The 21,165-nt window shown below is 46.2% G+C and overlaps 1 protein-coding gene across 2 annotated transcripts in view; it reads left to right on the top strand.

The window, feature by feature from the left end:
- The first annotated feature begins 539 nt into the window (after positions 1-539).
- LITAF (lipopolysaccharide induced TNF factor) overlaps positions 540-21,165 on the top strand; it is a 34,546-nt gene continuing 13,920 nt past the window's right edge. The window contains exon 1 of one of the 2 annotated variants that reach the window (XM_049903308.1): positions 540-633. The gene's annotated coding sequence lies outside the window, so the exon portion shown is untranslated. The other variant, XM_049903309.1, reaches the window with a different exon arrangement.

Below are 21,165 nucleotides of genomic sequence, written 5' to 3'. Positions count from 1 at the left end.
AGGAAACTGAGGCAAAGAGGGAGTGCCTTGGGTTGTCCGGGTGCCTCTGAATTTACGGAGAGAACGGCCACCTCCAGAGGGCAGGGAGCGCCTCAGCTTGGAATCTGGGACTCGGACTCGTGGTTGGTGGTCCGCGGGGTATGATGGTGGGGAAGGCAAAGGAATGCCGGAGATGGGGGGCCCTCCAGGAAGTGGGGAGAGCAGGGGGCGAAAAATCAGGAGAGGTTCAGGGCCGTCCGCGGCACAGGGCGGGACTGGACGTGCAGGGGCCGATCCGAAACGGGAACCGCTAGATGGGGCAAGTGGGGTGCTCCGAGGTCAGCGCCAAGGGTCTGGGGTGTGACTTGGAGGAGTTCAAGGGGCAACGGGCGACCGGAGGGGTGGAGGGAAAGGGGAGAAGCCGAAGCTTCGGTGGTCGCCGACAGGCGCACTGAGCAGCCGGCACGAGCGCCCGGCGGCCGGGCGGCCAGGCGGCCGCGCGCGGGGGCGGCCAGGAGCCGGAAGCCCCGGCAGCGCCCCGCCCCGGCCGGCCCAGCCCCCGCCCCGCCGCGCGGCCCTCCTCCCCGGTGCCGTCCCGCCGCCGCCTGCGCGGCCAGCTCAGACCTCCTGACTCGACTCGCGGCGCGGGCGGCGGTGAGTGTGGCGCGCTAGTGGGGGCGCGGCGGCCGAGGTGGGCACGAATGGACTTCCCGGGCGGGGGCCGGGGGCGCCCGCCTGGGCTCTGGGGCGGCGAGGACCGGGGTCCCCGGCCACCGTGCCCTGTTGAGGCCAGGACGTCGGTGGTGGCGGCGCGGGGCTCCCGGAGGTGGGGGGGGGGGTAGCCCGGCGGGTCCCGGGATCCCTACGGGTGGAGGGCGTTGGGGTCGCGGCAGAACCGTCCGCGGGGCGGCTGGGGGCAGGTTCTCGTTTCCGGTCGCCGGGCCGGGCCGCGCTACAGGTGGGGGATTACTAGCCTGCGCCCCAGAGTGGTCAATCGCGGCAGGCTGCGCGTGGCGGGGCGCCCAGCCTGAACCTCCCTGCCTGCGGGGCCTCTCCGGAGAGGGGGGACTTTTCAGGAAAGTCGCCGTTCCCTCTAGTGGCTGCAGATTTCAAAGTTGAGATTCCCCGGAATCATCACACGGGGATTCAAAAACAAAGCCCCAATTTCCGGACGCTGTTCCCAGAAACTCTGCTTCGAGGAGCCGGGGCGTCCAAGATTTCACCCCTGCCCCTGGGGGTTCCATGGAAGGGCCGGGATCGTCCTCGATGGGTGCCTCTGTGGACACCCGTGGGTTGGGGGGGGCGGGGTTGGGAAGTGCCAGAGGTGAAAATCCGGGGCACAGCACATTGTGGTCTAGTCCCCCTTCCCTAATGGATAAGGTGGGCGGGTGCTTCGGGAGCTCAGGGGTTGGCTTTTGGGGGTGGCCCCCGGGCTGGCCCAGGCCGGGTCCATGGCCCGTGCAGAGTGGATGCTGGTGGGACCAGCTAGGAACAGGCCGCGTAACCGGAGAAGGAGGTGGACAAGTGCCCTCCTCCGATCTGGTTCCAGATGGGTATGGGCGGTGAGGCCGCTGTTCTGACCGCAGCTCTTGTTCGGGGTCAGGCAGAGGAGTTGATGGGGGAAGTAGATGCGCTCTGAAAGACCCAGGCAGGCCAGCTGGTTGCGTGCTTCCGGATAGTGGGGCTGATGTCATTGCGGGTTGGACTGAACTTTGGCCGTTGGGAAATCCAGTTTCTGGAAGCCACAGAGCCTTCCCAGCCTAGCTCTCCCAGGATAACACTTCCACCAGTCTTCCCAAAGGGGTAAATTCCTTCCCTGGCCTCAGTGAGCTGGGGCTGGGGCAAGAACTACCTGGAACCCTGGGTTGGGCTGCCTCAGCTCCCTCGAGGCCCTTTTTGGAACTCACAATGTGCATTAGTGTGTGCTTGACTGCCTCACCTGCCTTCCTTCCCCCACCTTTGCAGAGTGGCTATTTTACAGTAGGACTTACCTGGCTGTGGTGGCAATGGTTATGTGCTGCTGCTGCTAACCAAAGCTTCGGCAGTTTGAATCTGCTAGGCGCTCCTTGGAAAGTCTGTGGGGCAGTTCTACTCTGTCCTGTAGGGTCCCTCTGAGTTGGAACCAACTCCACGGCAATGGGTTTGGTTTTTTGTTTTCGTTTTTTAACCTGTCTGTGTAAAGAGAGGCACAGGCTGGTTTCTGGGACTCTGCCATAGAGCTCAGTGTTACGGTTGCGTCAGGATCCAGAGGGTGTATGACTTGTTCTACCTGGTGTTGAATAACACCCATGCCGCACTTGGCTTTCCACTCAGCAAGCCCTCGCTCTGGGATCTAAATGTGCACCAAACTCTCTAAGAAAGGCTTATCTTAGAGCTTCAGTGGGAGAGGCCCGTCTTCCCTCTTTCCTGTTACTTTAAGGCGTTAATAATAGATGCTTTTATTCTCATTTGAAAATGTATCCTTGTTGTAATGTTTTTGTAGATTAAATGACTGGGTGATTGGTCTAAAATAGGATCAATTAAGTCTCTAAAATACTAGATTGAAGTAATTCACTGTCTTTGGTTAACAAATTTCCCTTTGTTCCTTTTATGGGCTGGCTGTGGGGAAGTACAGCATTGCTTTTTTATAAAGGACACAGAGGAAATGGCTCCTGGTCCTGAGGGGCTTACGTTTTGGGTGAAAGTGGAAATACACACAGGTGCAAAAAAGCCAGGGCTGTTGCTCAGTAATGCTCTTATAATTACGCAAAGGGTTTGAGAGGAGTGGAAGAAGGGACTTAAGAGCATGGGCCAGGTTGATCAGGGAAGATTTCGTGGAAATCTGATGCTGGAGCACATCTGGCAGAAGGGACATGTAGACATTGTCGGCAGCCTCCCAAATAAGCAGAAGGGTCTCAGCAGAACTGCAGAGGAGGCACAGACAAGCCCAAGGTTGAGGACAGTGAAAGGGAACCCACTGAAGGGAAAGATTCCAGAAGACATTTCTAGCCTAAGTTAATTTTCAAGAAGATAAATAGTACACGCTTTGCAGAGGCCATTAACCATCCCCACTGATTGGATGTACATATAATGCCACTTTGATATTGAGCTGGGGTCCATTAAGGGCTTAAAATTCTCCCCCTGAAGATGCCTTTCCCCAGAGTTACAGTGAGTGTGAAAAAAGAATCCACACTCCACAAAAGGAAGTCCTAGACTGGGCATTGTGACTTGTCCTGTGTTTGCATTTGCTTTTACAGCAAGGAAAGTAGCCCAGTGGGTGAGGTAACCTGTCTTGTCTGGTAAATAGATCTCTTGAATACTTTCTTTAGTACACGTGTGTGTTTGATGCCTCTAGAGCCCATTTGGTCATGGGCTGCACTGAACTAGATTGTTTACTTACCTTGGAATTGTTACATGAGATTTTATGGCACTTCCTTGAGTTTTCACAATTTCATCTTATTGTTTGAGCTGCATTGACACTCTGGGAAAACTTGATAACGCTTTTATAGCTAATAAAGATGACTTTTGGCTGCAAGTTATGTCATTAGAAGAGCTGGAATTTTGTTGTTTGAGGGCAGTCGTGATTCAGTGGTAGAATTCTTACCTGCTCTGTGGGAGACCTAAGTTTGATTCTTGGCCAGTACACCTGATGCTCAGCTACCACAGGCCTGTCAGTGGAGGCTTGTGTGTTGCTGTGATGCTGAACAGGTTTCAGCGGAGCTTCCAGACTAAGACTGGCTAGGAAGAAGGGTCTGGTGATCTAGTTCTGAAAATCACCCAGTGAAAACTGTATGGATCACAACAGTACACTCCTTTTGTGCCTCGGGCTGCCACGAGTTGGGGGCCGACTCAACAGCAGCTAAGAACAAAGTCATGGACAGAAGAAAGGAAATATCATATCATAGAGGGTATTAGTGTCACCTGTTCACCTCTTAGCAGGTAGGGAGTTAATTCCTCCGGATTCTTGGCCTGAGACACTTTTTTGTTTATTGGTCTTAACTTCAGAGAAAGTAATGATGGAGAATTTAATCTACTTAGCTCTGGGAGCTTTAGAATTGACAGTGTTCTGATATGATCCTATATATAGAAAATCGTAAAGAGTTTACCAGAAAACTTCTGGAACTAATAGAAGAATTTAGCAAAGTTGCAGGGTACAAGGTCAACAAACAAAAATCAGTTGGGTTTCTATACACAGCAATGAGAAACTTGAAAGGGGAATTAGAGAAACAATTTACAGTAGTATCTAAGAGAATAAAATAACTAGGAATAAATCTAACCAGGGGCGTGAAGGGCTTATACAATGAAAACTATAAAACACTGCTGAAAGAGATTAAAGAAGACTTAAGTAAATGGAAAGATGTTCCACGTTTATGGACTGGGTGACTTAATATTGTTAAGATGTCAATACTACCCAAAGTAATCTATAGATTCAGTGGAATCCTGATCAAAATTCCAACTGCCTTTTTATAGAAATAGAAAAACCAGTCCTGAACTGTATATGGAATGGCAAGAGGCCCTGAATAACTAAAATAATGTTGAAGGAGAAGAACACAGTAGGAGGGCTCACACTTGCTGATTTTCAGACATACTACATAGCTATCAGAAGCCCCGGTGGCGTAAGTGGTTCAACATTTGGCTGCTAACCAAAAGGTCAGCAGTTTGAATCCACCAGCTGCTCCTTGGAAACCCTGTGGGGCAGTTCTGCTCTGTCCTATAGGGTGGCTATGAGTCGGAATCAACTCAATGATAACGGGTTTGGTTTTGGTTTTATAGCTACAGTAATTAAAACAGCCTGGTACTAGTTTTTAGTATAACAATAGGCACTTAGACCAATGGAATGAATTGAGAGTCCAGAAATAAACCCACACGTCTCTGATCAAATGATTTTTGAAGAGGGAACTAAGTCCATTCAGTGGGAGAAAGAAGAGTCTCTTCAATAAATGGTGCTGGGAAAGTTGGATTTCCACATGCAGAAAAATGAAACAGGATCCATGCCTCACACCATCTACAAAAACAAACTCAGAATGGATTAAGGACCTCAATGTGCAAACTAAAACCATAAAATTCTTAGAAGACCAAGCAGGGGCAATGCTGTCAGGCCTAGCTTTGAACAATGGATTATCTAATATAGTAACAAAAGCACAAACAGCAGAAGACAAAATAAATAAATGGGACCTCATAAAAATTAAAAACTTTGGTTTATCAGAAGATTTTACCAAAAAAAGGGAAAAGGTAAGCTACCTACTGGGAAAATATTTTCAAAAACTATATATCCAACAAGGGTCTAATAACCAAAATATGTATAAAACTTCAACAACTTAATGAAAAGATGACCCAGTTAGAAAATGGACAAAGGACTTGAGTACACATTTCACCAAAGAGGACACTCAAATGGCCAACAAACGTATGAAAAGATGCTCAGCATCATTAGCCATCCAAAACCAAAAACACCAAACCTTTTGCTGTCAAGTCGATTCCAACTCAGAGTGACCCTATAGGACAGCGTAGAACTGCCCCATAGGGTTTCCAAGGAGCGCCTGGTGGATTTGAACTGAGAGATGCAAATCAAAATCTCAATGAGATAACTATTTCACTACCTCTAGGATGGCTAATAACAAATGTTGACAAGGATGTGGGGGAAATTGGAACTGTTATCCCTTGTTGGTGGGAATGCAAAATGGTGTAGTCATTGTGGAGAACAGTGTGGCAGTTCCTCAAAAAACTAAAAATAGAACTACCGTATGACCCATGACCCAAAGACTTGAATGCAAAGACTCCAGAGAGACGTGTACGCCAGTGTTCCTTGCAGCACTGTTTACAATAGCCAAAAGGTGGAAACAACCTAAATGTCTGTCAGCAGAAGAATGGATAAACAAAGTGGGGTCCGTACATACAACTGAATACTACTCAGCCAGTAGGAGAAGTGAAGCCTTGATAATACGCGACAGTATGAATGGAGATTTAAGACATTATGCTGAGTGAAATAAGCCAATTGCAAAAGGACAAATATTGTATGACCTCGCTTATGTAAAAAGACAAGAAAAGGTCAAAGTTTATTAGTCGTTATCAGGGGCAGGAGGGAGGGAGAAAAGGAAGGTTAACAGTGATGGAAAAGTTGCATTGATTAAGGGTAGAGTTGCACAGCTAATTATTGTAATCGGTGTCAATAAGTTGTACACCTCTTAAAAGTTAAATTGGCAGAAGTTGTGTGATTTACAACAATGACAAAAAAAAAAAAAGAGCAGCTGCTGAGGCTGCTTATTATGTACAACCAAATGCCTCATGGGATTTGGTTCCTTGGTTTGGAGGTTTAGGGTCATGGTTTCATGGGACATCCCTAATAGCGTGTTTAGTGCTTCTGTTATACCTCCTAGTTCATTGCGTAGTGCCTGGGGTCTTAAAAGCTTGTGAGCTGCCATCCATCCAAGGGGCAACAGTTGGTCTGTACTGACCTGGAGCAACAGAGGAAAAGGAGAGTCAGGAATAGGAGGAGGAAATGGACTGTGTGGCTAAGTGCCTCCACAAACAACCGCCTCCTTTGCCATGAGCCCAGAAAAACTGCATGATGCCCAGCTACCATTATTGAACATTTTGATCAAAGATTCCATGGAAGAATCCTGATCAAAAGGGGGGAGATGCAGAAAAGAATTTCAAATTTTCATGGACTCCAGCCTTTCTGAAGCCGTAGAGGATAGATGAACCCCTGAAACTATTACCCGAGATAATCTTTAAACCTTAAGGCAAGAAATATCCCTGAAGTCATCTTGAAACTGAACAGTAGTTTAGCTTTTTTATTTAAAAAGGTCTGTCTTGTGCATTATGCTCTTTTAAGAACAATCTATATGGAATCAAATTGGCAACAGCAACTCGACAGATTAAGATAGAAACCTTAGGGGCAGTGAGTTTATGTTCACGAGGGAAGAATAACTCAGAAAAGTGGGGTAAGAATGGTTGCACAACGTGAAGAATGTCATCAGTGTCACTGAATTGTACACGTAGAAACTGTTGAATTGCTATATGTTTTGCTGTGAGTATTCTCAACAACAAAATAAATAAAATTTGGAAAAAAAAAATGAACTGCGACTTGACAGTGTTCCTCAGGGGCACTCTAAACTGAAAAGTTTTTGAAGAATTTAGTGCTGACTTGCCTTGATCTTGAGTCTGGTTAGGTTATTCACTGCTGTTTTAAAAAGTTATAAAACAAAACCAGTATTACAGAAAGTCAGGACAATAAAGAACAAAATCTGGCGTATTCTCACTATAGGAATGAAACAACTAGCACTGGATGTCCTTATTTGGCGGCTGCGGTCTGTTGTCATTGTGCCCATTTTTATGAAGTTGTAACCAGGGTATGTTACCATTTTGTATCTTGATGCAGTCCTTTTAATATTCGCGTTAGGCTGTTTCATCAAAAACCATCATTCGTGTGGAAACTTGGGGATGCGATTTCACCAGGAATTCATGGGGAAGTTGCTCACTGATGCTGGGGGACCAGCCTCATTCCCTGTGGAAGCATTTTCCCTTCCACAAATCACTGTAATATGTAGTTAGGCCATATTCAAAGCTGGCTTTCAGATTGTGGTAACTTTACCTCTGATTTGGGAAACGTATCACCCTTGAAAAACAGGCTGAAGTTGGAAGATGCAATTTGAAAACATTTCTCTGAAATACTGTTTCTGAGTTATACTGAGTTTGAATTCGTTGGGGCCAAATAGCCTAAGAAATGAAGAATACTCTCTCACTTCCTTTTCCCCGGAGGCCTGGAGATCCTAGTTGCCCTTTTTTGTTCTAAATCCTTCTTCCTTATTAATTTAAGCTTATAGACACACCATTCACTTTGGGCATTTTCTGTAACCAAATGCTGGTTAAATTCCATGACGACAAACGCACCATTGTAAGATCTTTGAATTTTAAAAATCACCAGCCAGTGGCCCTTAGTTTAAAAAACTTAGACAATATTTGATTTAACAGTTGTTCAATCTGGGGAGTTCCTTAGGGTTTGTTGTAGTCACATTTTACTTTGTTTGTGTATTTATTTTATTTTAAAGAATGTTTTTTCTCCAGAGACATAAAAAGCCCAGATCTTTCTGGTTCTCCCAGCTGGTTTCCCATCTTGTTTACAAACTTAGCTATTTTCCTGGACCTGGCAGTTTACTTCTGATGGGCTTCTTTTGCTTAAAGAATTCCTTTTTTTTTTTCCTGGGGTCATTTCTGTGAGATATATATTCATGGAGACCCTGCTCAGTGATTCTTTTCTGGGGCTGGGTTTGGTTCGGGGCGGGGGGGGGGGGGGGCGGGGGGCGGGTGGGATGGCGTGGACTTGGATAGTTTTCTTTTTCTTTCTGGAAGAATTGATCTTGGAGGATTATGTTGGTGGTTTAAAAAGCTGCTTTATCTTTTTTCTGGAGAGCATGCCCTTTCATGTGTTGATCTGATACCTAAGTCTAGAAAACACAGCAGCATCAGGGTGTATTTTTAGAAGAGTTTACCACCCACATGTGGTTAAAATGACTTGGTGGGAGTTTTGAAACCTATGACTTAAGGGAGGAGGTGTGATTTGCAGACAGACTTGAGTACACACTCAGCTGGGAGGAGATTTAGAGGTTCCTTTACAGCCCGCCCTTTTGCTGAAGTGCTGGGGTGTTTCTCTTCCTTTTTATCACCTTCCCAAATAGAAACATTAGAAGCCCTAATGTTTCCCCTTTCCCCTTCTTTCAAAGCCCCATGGAAAAGTTGGAGAGTTAGTACAGAGACTTCCTGTGTACCCCTCACTTAGTTTACCCCGTTGTTAGGTCTTACGTCACGGGGGTACGTTTTTCACAACTCGGAAACTGACATTCGTCCGTTACTATGAACTCCACATTTTACTTGTGTTTCATCGATTTTTCCATTACTGTCCCCTTTCTGGGTACCAGATTGCATTTAGTTGTCAAGTCTCCCTGGCCACCTCTGGTCTGTGACATTTTCTCCACCTTATATTCCATGACCATCACAGTTTTGAGGAGTACTGGTCAGGTCTTTTGTAGAATGTCCCTCAAGTTGGGTTTGTCTGATGTTTTATCATGATTATCATTGTTATTTGCCATCAAGTTGGCTCCAATGCATGGCAGCCTTATGTAGAACAGAAGGAAACATAGCCCAGTTCTGCAGCATCTTCATGATCATTGGTATGTTTGAATGCCTTCTAGCCAGGGAGGCTCACCTTCTAGTACTATATTGGGGAATGTTCTGTTGTGATCCAAAGTGGCTAGTTTTCAGAAGTAGATTGCCAGTCCTTTCTTCCTAGTTTGTCTTAGTTTGGAAGCTCCACTGAAACCTATCTACCATGGGTGACCCTACTGGTTTTTGAAATACCGGTGGCATAGCTTCCAGCATCACAACAACATGCAAACCACCACAGTATGACAAGCTTTCAGATGAGTAGTGGTTTCTCTTGATTTGACTGGGGTTGTGGGTTTTTGGAAGCAATCTGGATGGCGCAAGAGGACTGCAATTGGCTGCCAATTCAAAGGTTGGTGGATTGAATCCACCTAGAGGCTTTGCGGAAGAAAGGCCTGGCTATCTTCTGTAGAGATTACAGCCAGGAAAACCCTGTGGGGAAGCTCTTCTCTTTCACTGGGTGGTTATGAGTCAAAAATCAACTCAATGGCACCTAACAACAATGGGCTTGAGAGAAGAGTACCACAGAGAAGTGTCCTCATTATTTCATATCAGGAAGTACATGGTGTCCACGTCAGCACTGGTGATCGTGACCTTCATCACTAGGTTAAGGTGATATCTGCCAGGTATCTCCACTGTAAAGCTACTCCTTTTCCCTTTCCATAAACTCTGTTCTTTGAAAGTGAGTCGCTATGTCCAGCCCACACTTGGGGAAGGTGCAGGTGGGAAAGATAAGTTTCACCTCCTGGAACTAGGAGAGTATCTGCATATTTTATTTGGAATTCTTTTGTAAGAAAGATTTGTTTCTTCTCCCTTATTTAAAAAATGTACAGTTCTAAAGAGCCTTGTCGTGTATGGCGCACAAAAGCTCAGCTCCCGGAGGACGCAGTCTGCGTGCCCCTTTTTCCCAGGTCCTGTGGGGGTTCCGGAGAGATGTAGAACACAGCCCTTCCCTTGGAGGAGTGATTGAGTCCGCTTAGGGAAATAGACTCTAACTCGCAGACAGGAAGCAGTTAGGGCAACAGGAAGGCATGAGTCATTACGGGCTGGATTGTGTGAACAGGCCTTAAAGCCAGTTGCCATGGAGTCGACCCCGACTCATGGCAACCCCACGTGTGTCAGAGTAGAACTGCTCCATAGGGTTTTCAATGGCTGATTTTTGGGAAGTATAAATAGATCACTAGGCCTTTCTTCCAAGGCAGGCACCTCTGGATGGACTCAAACCTCCAACCTTTCAGTTAACAGCTGAGAGCTTGTTAACGATTTGCACCACCCAGGGACTGCTAAATATTTACCACCCTGTTCTTATCATATCTTTAAGTCTTGCTAAAGGCAAGAGTGTTCTTTTCCACTGCAGGATTCACAATAGCCAAAAGGTAGAAAACCACCAAAGCGTTCATCAGCAGATGAATGGATAAACAATGTGGTACGTCCATACGGTGAAATATTACTCAGCCATAAATAGAGATGAAGTCCCTATCCGTGCTACCACATGGATAAACCTTTAAAACGTTACGCTGAGTGAAATCAGTCAATCACAAAAGAATACATATTGTATGATCCCACTTACATGAAATATCTAGTTGCCATGGTGCCGACTCCCATTCAGAGCAACCCCATGTGTGTCCGAGTAGAACCGTGCGTCGTAGGGTTTTCAATGGCTGATTTTTCAGAAATAGGTCACCAGACCTTTCTTCTGAGGCACCTCTGGGGTAGACTCAAACCTCCAGCCTTTCAGTTAGCAGCTGAGTGTACTAACCATTGGCATCACCCAGGGACTCCATGAAATCCCTACAACAGGCAAATGCACAGAGACAAAAGCTCATTGGTGATTACCAGGGGCTGGGGGAGGGGAGAACCGGAAGTTAGTGCTTAAGGGGCGCTGAGTTTTTGTTTGGGGTGATGAAAAACGTTGAAAATGGAAAGTGGTGATGGTTACGCAGCATAGTGAACGTAATGCTGAATTCTACACTTAAAAATGGTTAAGATGGCAAATTTTCATGGTATGTATTTTACCACAATACTTTTTTTTTTTTTTAAAGACAGTTCTTTTCCATAATTTTAAATTTCAGAGACGTGACAGTTACCTGCAGTCATCTGGAATATGGCCCAGAATTGAGAAAATAAGCAAATATCAGACTGCCATGTTCCACAGATACAGATATTTATCGTCAAGGCAGATACCCTGAGCTTAGCAGCAAATGGAGGGACAGGGTAGGGGCTGCCCCTGGCCCAGGTCGGACTCTTGGCAGCTTGGGGTAGTGGAGGAAAACCACAAAATGCAAACTTCTGTGTGTTATGGTCCATTTGTCATCAGTAGGTTCTGTGGCAGAGAGATCATCCTTTCACCAAAAAACCAGTTGTTGTTGAGTCGATTCTAACTCATGGTGACCCCAAGTGCGTTAAGAGTAGAACTGTGCTTTATAGGGTTTTCAATGGCTGATTGGGCTCTTTGCAAACTTTAAGAAGGGAGAGAGGAATATGGGATAGATTTTAGAAAATCGTTAAGACAGTTTTTATTTTGGTGCTTGAAGGAGGTGCTCAGTCAGAAAGAAGCATCACCAGAAGTTCTGGGGACTGGAGTTTGTGTTGTGTTTAGACATGGTTTTGTGTGATCTTGGAAGAGGACACCCCTTGGCCGTAGGCCGTTGTGCCTTTGATGTGTGTTTATACTGACTAGGAGTTGTTGGGTGGCTTCTGCTGTGGGTGGTTTCTCCTCGTTCTAGGGTTTGAGGCTTATTTTTAGAATCTCATTCTTGGCAGGAGTTGGAATACTTTTGGGGGGTTTTCAGGTTACTCTTGGGCTGCTGGTAATTTAAACAGAACCCTTGTGTAGAGTCTTAGAGGGGTCCAGCCTGGTTCCCACCTCATCCCGAGCAGGCTCTTCCTGGTATGAGGCCTTCATAACAGGACCCTCCCCCGCCCCTTAGCACACAGGTGTGCCTTCTCCTGGGTATCTGTCCAAAATGCCCCGAGCTCCTGCTCTGCCCTTGCCCCATCTACCCCAGTCCTCTACCAGCCTCAGAATCTGTGCTCATTTTCCCTGTTGTATCTACTCCCAGATGGCCCATGTTGGTTAAAGTTGCCTTTTGGCTCCCCAAATGAGTAAGGCCAGTGAGGCAAGGACAGGGAGGGCCCTCTTTCCACCATGTCTCCACAATCCCTTGTCCACTACCATCCCTCAGAACCTACTGATGACCAATGGACCATAATGCACAATATGAAAAGAAGAACTTTGTGGTAACAGGGTGTTGTTCCAAGTTTTGGGATGATATAGCACAAATGGTAGAGTGATCATCTTTTTCATAGGGTTTTCAATGGCTGATTCTTAAGACGTAGATTGCCAGTCTTTTCTTTTGAGGTGCCTCTGGGTGAAACTCTTAAGGTACAACCTTTCAGTTAGCAGCTGAGAACGTTAACCGTTTGTACCACCCAGGGACTGCAAACTGGAGTAAACACTAGAAGTTTTAATCAGTCCACAAACACTCATGGAGAGACTGAGGGCCAGGTGTGGGTAGAGACATGAGAGGCATTTTATGGGACAAAGGGTTAAGATGACAGTGCTTTGACCCAGAGGTGGGGAGGACATGGTGGAGCCAGCCTGTGGGAAGGGCAAAGTGAATTTGCAGAGGAGGCTTTTTTTTTCTTCATTAAAAAATGAAATTTATTTTTTGAATATGGAATATTGCTATGGGTTAATATGCAAAAGATCAACAGTGGCACAAAAGTGAAAAACGTTCCTTCCACTACATCCCACAGCCCACCTACTTCCTCTTCGTACTCTATTATCAGTTTTTGTGTATTCTTTCAGAGAAATTTTATGCATATGTGTACCCCCTCCCTCCCTTACACACAAAGGGTGACATACTATAAACATGGTTCTGGCTTTTTTCATGCAGTGATACATCTTGGGGATAATTGCATTTCCGCATGTAAACCACTTCCTTGTTCTATTTTGATGGCTGCATAGTATTCCATTACGTGGATGGGGCATTACTGACTTTTCCAATCTGCTGCTGATGGACAGTTAGGTTGTTTCTAACGCGTTGCTATTACTAGCAATATTACAGTGAATACCCCTGTATCCTCATCATTTTTGTCACTTTATCCATGCATGAGGGTATCTCTTATATAAATTTCTAGAGATGGAATTGCTGGGTCAAAGGGCTTGGGTATGTTAAATTTTGATAGACTTGCTTCCAAAATGCACCCATTATGGGAACCTCAGAGTACCCCCTACCAGGCGTGGGTGAAAGGCCTGTTCACCCACACTCAGGCCAGCGCTGTGTGTTGCCAACCATTTTGCTCTGTGCTAGGATAATGGGTAGAAAATTATATCTCTGCATTATTTTTTAAAGATAAAAAAAAAAAAAACGTTTTATTTTAGAAGAGTTTTAAATTTATAGAAAAGCTGCAAAAATAGTACACAGAGTTCCCATATACCCATCACTGGTTTCCAGCTGACCATGACCCTCCCCTGGACAGCCCCCCTGGGTCTTTGGTGTGAGAAGAGATGCTCACTCTCAGAATTACGGAGACAGTGAAAACTATACTGGGACAGGCAATCAAGATTGATACCTCAGTGGTAAGTCTTGTAAATCTATGATGGGATAAGAAGGGTGCTTCCTCTCTATGGCGTCCAAAAGCCATAACCCTGGGCTAATCACGAGAAAAACGTCAGAATTATCATCTGACATCTCCAGGGTGTATTTGTCAGAGCCCAGAAACTGCCACAGGTACATCGCTGTTATCTAAACTCCACACTTTATTTGGATTTCACCAGCTTCTCTTTTGATGTTCTCTTTCTCATTCATCCTGGCTCCCACATTACGTTTACTTGGTGGCATGTTTCCTTGGTCTCTTCTTGGCTGTGATAGTTTCTCACTTTTTTGTCCAAGATCTTGACAGCCTTGAGGGGTACTGGCCAGACCCCTGTAGAAAGTCCCCTTGTCTGGGTTTCTCTGATGTTTTTCTGGTGATTAGCCTGGAGTTACGGCTTTTGGAGAAGACAACCACAGAGGGGAAGTGCACTTTTTGTCTCATCGTAAATCCACATGACTTACCACTGAGATATCAGTCTCGAATGCCTGTGTCAGTGTAGCTTTCGCTGTGTCTCTTTGATTCTGAGTGTGAGCATGTTTTCTTATGCGGAAGATCCAGGAGAGCTGTCCAGGGGAAGGCCGTCGTCAGCTGGATGGCCTTGAGGATGAGTTGGGGGACCACAGAAACTGTGTACAGAACCCCAAGTCCCTGGGGACCCTGCCATGAAAAGTTGATAGGGAAGGAGGAGCCCCTGAAGGAGACAGGAGGAACAGTCAGAGAAGTGAGCCAAGCCAAATGCGGAAGGTGAACCAGAGGAGATGGGCTACAGCCTTAGGAGATGTGGACCGAAAACAGGAAGGGTTCTTTGAGGCATCAGCTGAAGGAAGAAGGAAGGCCATGCTGGGGGTTGAAAAGCAACTGGGAAGTAAATATAGTGGACTTTGAAGAGAGGCAGGGAGCCAGAGGAGCTGAGGACTCAGGGTGAGGGAGGAAGGGCATTTTGTCTTCACATTTTAGTAGGGAAAGATTTGAACTGTTTTATAGGCCTCAGGAGAAGAGCCAGCTGAGAAAGTGAGATTGGCAAGAGGAAGACATTGTTGGAGCAGAGCCCCCGGGAGACTGCAAAGGATGCTGGGATGGCTACACTTACAGGAGTAAAATTAAGTTTGAGCCAGAAAAGGAATGCTTCTGAGCCGAGGGCAGGCAAACAGAGATGCCTGGGATTTCGGGTGGGAGGTTGATGGGGTCACATCTCTGCTGGGGGGCACAGTGGGCTGCCACTGTGGAAGGAGAGAGAAGTCCCCTTGAGAATCCTCAGGGCCAGTGGAGGATCTGGCTGTGAGGCTGGGTATGTTAGGCTCTTAGTGGTGCTGTAACAAATTACCAGAAATTTAGTGGCTTAAAACAACACCTTTATACTGTGACAGTTCTGGCGGTCAGAATTCTGACACAGATCTCACTAGGTTCAAATCAAGTTTCTCTGCCTTTTTCTGCCTCTGGAGGCTGCCCGCATTCTTTGGCTCATGGCCCCCGTCCTCTGTCTTCAAAGCCAGCGATGTAGCTTCTCCTCTCCTCTCTGACCCCCTGCCTCTCTCCTCTAAGGACCCTTGTCATTACAATGAGCCTACCCTGATAATCCAGGATAATCTCCTGTCTCAAAGGCCTTAACTTAATCGCAGCTGCAAAGCCCCTTTTACCATGTGCGTGGAAAAAATCAAGTTGCAACTTTCTCTCACCCGACTATGAGGATCAGCCAATTCAGCTTCGTTCTGTTCCACTTCCATCCTGACACCAGCTGCACATGTGGCACTTCCTCCTCTGACCCTAGCCACCCAGAGTGAGGTCAGAGCCCCCGAGTTAAAAGCCACAGTCCTCCAGACTGCCAGGTCGGCCCAAGACCTCAGGCATCAGTGCAAGCTTGGACTCCACCCGACAGCTACAAATTTAGAGGTTCCTCCTACCCCATCAGGATACCAGCCGTAAGCTTAGGGGTCCTCCCTGCCCCGCCCCCCCCACCTTCATTTCTGACCTGTTGGTTCCCGCTACTCCCTCGGGTTTGATAATTCACTACAACGACTCACAGGAAGTGCTATACAGTTTTATTACAGCAAACAGGATGCCAATGAAGAGACAGGTAGGGCGAGGTCTGGGAGGGTTGCCAGTGTGGCACTTCCATGTCCCAGAAAGGTGTGCACTACCCTCCCACGGGCATTGATTACTTTCACCAACCAGGAAGCCCATGGAGCTTTCGTGTTCAGAGCCTTTACTGGGGCCTTATTACATTGTCATGATTAAGTGAATCAGACCCCCCTCCCAACTCCCATCTGAGTCACCTCTTTAGCATAGTCTGTTGAATCTGGTCTGGAGGCCTATAGATAATAGAGTCACCTCAGTTACTCAGGAAATTCCAAGGGTTTAGATTTCTGTCTTAGAAACCAAAGACAAAGTCCAGATTACTTTGGGTGAGGTTAAATTCTTTACCCCACACCACATTCACAGATTCCAGGGATTAGGATGTGGACATCTTTGTGGGGGCATTATTCTGTCTACCACACTGCGAGTAGTGGTAGGGTGGCTGATGAGAGGATCAACTGTAGGGGATTTAGACAAACATATGAATGTCTACCCATGGGGCCTAGTTTTTGGTCAGATTCTGCTGTGATGCCTTTGTGCTCTGTGTTGCTTAAGGGAATTCTCAGCTTTGGCCATTATCTCTCAGCCTTAGCGCTCCTTCCCTCCTGTGCCCTGCCTACCTGCTTGTCTTTTCAGCAGCAAGGGGTGTGGGTGGGAAGAAAAAAATGCCCTTAGACTCTTGAAGTCCCTAATTTTCAGAGAATGTCACCAGTCCATAAATAAGTGATTTTGACAGGGAGGTTGGAAATATTTACAAAGAAATGAACGCTCTTCCTCTTTTCTCGCCATACGTGCCAGCAAGAGTTGTTGCTCATGGCATCATGGGGTAGAAGGAAGTTCATACCCATGGAAAAAAAACAGGTTGTCATTTCTGGGGAATGGTTGACAGTCTCCGTTGAACAGGTGACTTCAGGCCGAGTCTCTCGGTGGAGCAAACGGTTAATGTGCTCAGCTGCCAACCAAAAAGTTGGAGATTGGAGTCCGCCCCGAGGCTTCTCGAAAGAAAGGTCTGGTGATCTACTTCCGAAAAATAAGCTGTTGAAAATCCTGTGGTGCACGTTTCTACTCTGATACCCATGGGGTCACCATGAGTCAGAATTGACTCGACAGCAACGGTTTTTTTTAATTGTATTTTTGGTGGAAATATACACAGCAAAACACACTCCCATTCAAGAATTTCTACACATAATGTTCAGTGACATTGGTTACATTCTTTACATTGTGTCAGCATTCTCATTATTTCTATCCTAGTTGTTTTACCCCCATTAACAGTCTCATTGCCCCCAAACTTGTCATTTGTGCTTTAGAATGTTGTCCATTTGGCCCCATAGATAATTTTTTAAAACAGTGTGGTACACTCAAGGGTAAGATTCCTTACTTTTTGAGCTAACCTCCTATTTTGTTAAAAGGTGACTTCAGGGGATAGTTTTGCTTCAAAGTTTAAAGAGTATCTCGGGACAATAATTGCGGGGATTCCTTCAGTCTCCGTGGGTCCAGTAAGTCTGGATTCTTTGAGAATTTGATGTTCTGTTCTATATTTTCTTCCATTTTTATCAGGATCCATCTGTTATGTCCCTGATCAGAATGTTCAGTAGTGGTAGCTGGGCACTATCTAGTTCTGGTCTCAAGGTAGAGGAGGCAGTGTTTCATGGAGACAGTCCTATTGTCTGATACCTTCTCTGATTTTTGAGTTTCTTTCCTTCTTTTTTGTTTGAGATAAAAGGCAACTTTTTTCTTTTAAGGATGAGGTAAGAGTCCCTGGGGATACAAACAGTAAGTGCTCAGCTACTAACTGAAAGATTAGTGGTTTGAATCCACCCAGAGGTGCCTTGGAAAAAAGACCTGGTGATCGACCTCTGAAAGGTCACAGCCATTGAAAATCCTACGTGTAGTTCTCTCCTGAAACACATGTGACCCCCATGAGTCAGAATCAACTCGACACCAACTGGTTTGGTCTTTTCGGTTTAAAATGAACATAGTATGACAGATATTTCTGAGCTTTATAGGGTGGTGGCAGTGAGGAGCAGGCTCATGATTCCGGATGTTAAACGGATAAAGGGTAGGAACATACCGTCTCCTGAGCCTCTTTGATAACCTGAGCTAGAACTGGGACTGGATGTTGGCAAAATCCAGGGCTACCGTCCGCAGAGCGGTGATACCAACAGCACCATAAACTTGCATCAAAGAGTGAAAATGAACCTGTCTTGAGGTTCGCAGACTGTGGCTTTTTTTCTTTCTGATTTTATCGCGTTCATATTTGCACACCTCCACACTTCCCTTTTCAAGTTGTTTCCCTTCCACCCACATCTTGACTTGATCTCCTGCCGAGACACCCCAGGGTGTCCCGCTGAGAAACACCACTACCCCCCAGGAATCCTGAAGGAAACAAAGGATTCCAGACCAATTAAGGGATTTCTAATCCTGGAGCATATATGGCGATGTTTGAACTGTAAATCCTTATGTTACCTTGAGCTGAACTGCAAGACCATCTGTATTGTGGCTCATCATTACATAAACATTTTCCTTTAAAAAACTTCGTTTTCTTGGATTTTAAAACCAAAAACCAACTGCTGCCAAGTTGACCCTGACTCATGGCGACCCCACGTGTGTCAGAGTAGAACTGTGCTCCCTAGGGTTTTTAGTGGCTGCTTTTATTTTCAGAAGTAGATTGTCAGGCCTTACTTCTGAGGTGCCTCTGGGTGGACTTGAACCTTCATCCTTTCAGTTAGCATCCGACTGCGTTAATAGTTTGCACCACCCAGGGACTCCTAGTGTAGGACTAGACGCAAACTTCTAGGCTCAAATTTAAGCCCTTAGTTTGTGACAGGCAGACTACAGAGAATTTCAGCAATGTCTCGGAGGCCGAATTATCAGTGATGAAGCTGGCCACCTTGAGGCTTCTGAGACGTCAGACTCTTCCCTTTTAATTTAGCATTCGAGGCAGAACACTTCATTGTGCGTGTCAGTTTGGCCCTGCAAACACGAAATGAACATCTGCTGTGGCCAGGGAGTTCTAAGGCTGAATTTTAGGAGCAAATCTGTTGCAAGAGCGAGGTTCCTCGATGGAGCTTATTTCCGCTTTGCAAAATTTCAGAATCAGTTTCTTAATATCGGTTCTGGGTGCTCTGATGTTACCCAATGGCTGGCAGTTCCTGCGTACTACCAACCGTGTGGCTTCTCTCCAGGGTTTCCTATATTAAAAAGCTGAGACCAAGTTGCTCTTGTCAGTTGGCTCAGGGCTCCAAGGCCTTTGCCTCCTCCCCGTGGGTGTGGGGGCACGTGGCTGAGATACTCCGACATCACCCTGAGTCACTTTTAAAATGCAGTATAGGACACACTGCATCTCAGAAGTATTCTGTTGACTTTCATGGTTTTCCTCTTCCCCCTTCATTGTTTATCTCCCCAAAATGAGAATGAGTTTTATGAGTGAGTAACTACAGTTGGTAGATCATTAAGATCCTGACCTCTCTTTACCGAGGAGAAGAAGCAGGTTGTTTGAATTGCAAAGCGCTCCGGGACAAAATGTGTTGGAATCCATAGTTGGCAGGTATTATTTGCTCTTTTCTTGGGTGGGTAGTGTGAATGTCCACAGTGAATGTGTCTTTACACGTTTATGTGTGAGGGAGATGCAGAGAGGTGATACCTCACAAGGGGTTCAAATGTGTTGCTTCCACTGAAAATTTATTTTCCTGTCATGTTTTATTTTGGGGGCAAGGTGTGCAAAATGATGTTGCTGATTGTGCCTGAGTTTCCCAGCCTGGCAGGTGTTTGAAGTGAAAAGGCCTGGTCAGCCTTCCTGTCTGGTGAGTTCATATATGGTACATTGTTGTTGTTACAACAGAATCAGGCCGTTGTGGGCCACAAGGTTTTCAGTGGCTGAAAGTAGAATGCCAGGCCTATCCTCCTAGTCCATCTTCATCTGGAAGCTCTGTTGAAACCTGTTCAGCATCATCCAACCATCATAGCAACGCTGACACCTCCACTGACAGACGAGTGGTGGCCCTGTATGAGGTGCACTGACTGGAACTCGAACCTGGGTCTCCTGCATGGGAGGGGAGGATTCTACTGTTGAACCAGCACTGCCCCCTGTGACAGGTGTTTTGGTGAAGCCTAAAGAGCTCCAAAAGGAGCCCTGGTGGTACAAATGGTTAAGCGCTCAGTTGCTAACCTAGAGGGTGGCGGTTCAAACCTACCCAGCAGCTCCACGGGAGAAGGACCTGGCAATCTGCTTCTGTGAAGATTAAAAAAAAAAAAAACACCAAATCCATTGCCGTCAAGTCAATTTCAACTCATAGTGACCCTATAGGACAGAGTAGAATCACCCCATAGGGTTTCTAAGGAGCCGCTGGTGGATTCAAACTGCTGACCTTTTGGTTAGCAGCTGAATGCTTAACCGCCATAAAGATTACAGCCTAGAAAACCCTGCTCTGTCACGTGGGGTTCCTGTGAGTGGAAGTTGTTTTGCTACGAGTCAGAATTGCCTCGAAGGCACAGAACAACAAATTGGTTCCTGGGGGAGGGGTTGAAGACGTTAGATATTTACGATGGTGAGTGGCCTTCCAAGAGTGCCTGCGCGGTACAAACGGTTAATGCGCTCGGCCGCTAACTGAAAGGTTGGAGGTTCAAGTCCACCCAGAGGCTCCTCAGAATAAAAGCCTGGTGATCTACTTCTGAAAAATCAGCCATTGAAAACCATATGGAGCGCAGTTCTACTCTAACACATACGGAGTCGCTGTGAGCCGGAATCGTCTTGACAGCACCTGGTTCTGGTTCTGATTTCTGTGGCTCTTTAAAGTGCAATCCAAGAAAATCTTATTTCTTAGTATTTCGTTTCTCTTGTTAGGGAGAAATTAAATTATATTTTAATTAATTAATTGAATTTAAATATAATTTAATTTTTCTCCTTGGAGAGTGTGGTAATAAGAAAAAGATTGAGAGGCTGTTCTACACCAGGGTTCCATGACACAGTCTTATGGGGCCCGAGATAAATATTGGTGTACCCATCACTGCCCATTTAAGAGGATCTTGTTCACTGAGTGAACTGCTGAGATTTGGGATGAGAAATTTTCAACGCAGAGCGTACCCCAGAATTCCAAACGATGTGTATATAGAGAGAGAAGGCAAGAGCCTGCAGAGTTGAGTTCATCTGTTGAGGATCTCGCAACTGGTCACAGGTTGGTTTCCGAATTGAAGCCCAAGTCCCCTTATATCAGAAATACACCTCCATGGATTGGAAGTGTCTCCTCTTCCTTGTCTGTAACCAGCAATCCTACCACTCGTTTGTCAGTTTGTCGTCCTGTCATGGCTTTCGTGTTGCTGTGATGCCGGAAGCTATGCCAGCGGTAGTTCAAATACCAGCAGAGGCACTCACGG

This window comes from Elephas maximus, chromosome 12 (genome assembly GCF_024166365.1).
Source record: "Elephas maximus indicus isolate mEleMax1 chromosome 12, mEleMax1 primary haplotype, whole genome shotgun sequence".
Taxonomy (NCBI): domain Eukaryota; kingdom Metazoa; phylum Chordata; class Mammalia; order Proboscidea; family Elephantidae; genus Elephas; species Elephas maximus.
This window is presented reverse-complemented; position numbering and strand designations above follow the sequence as displayed.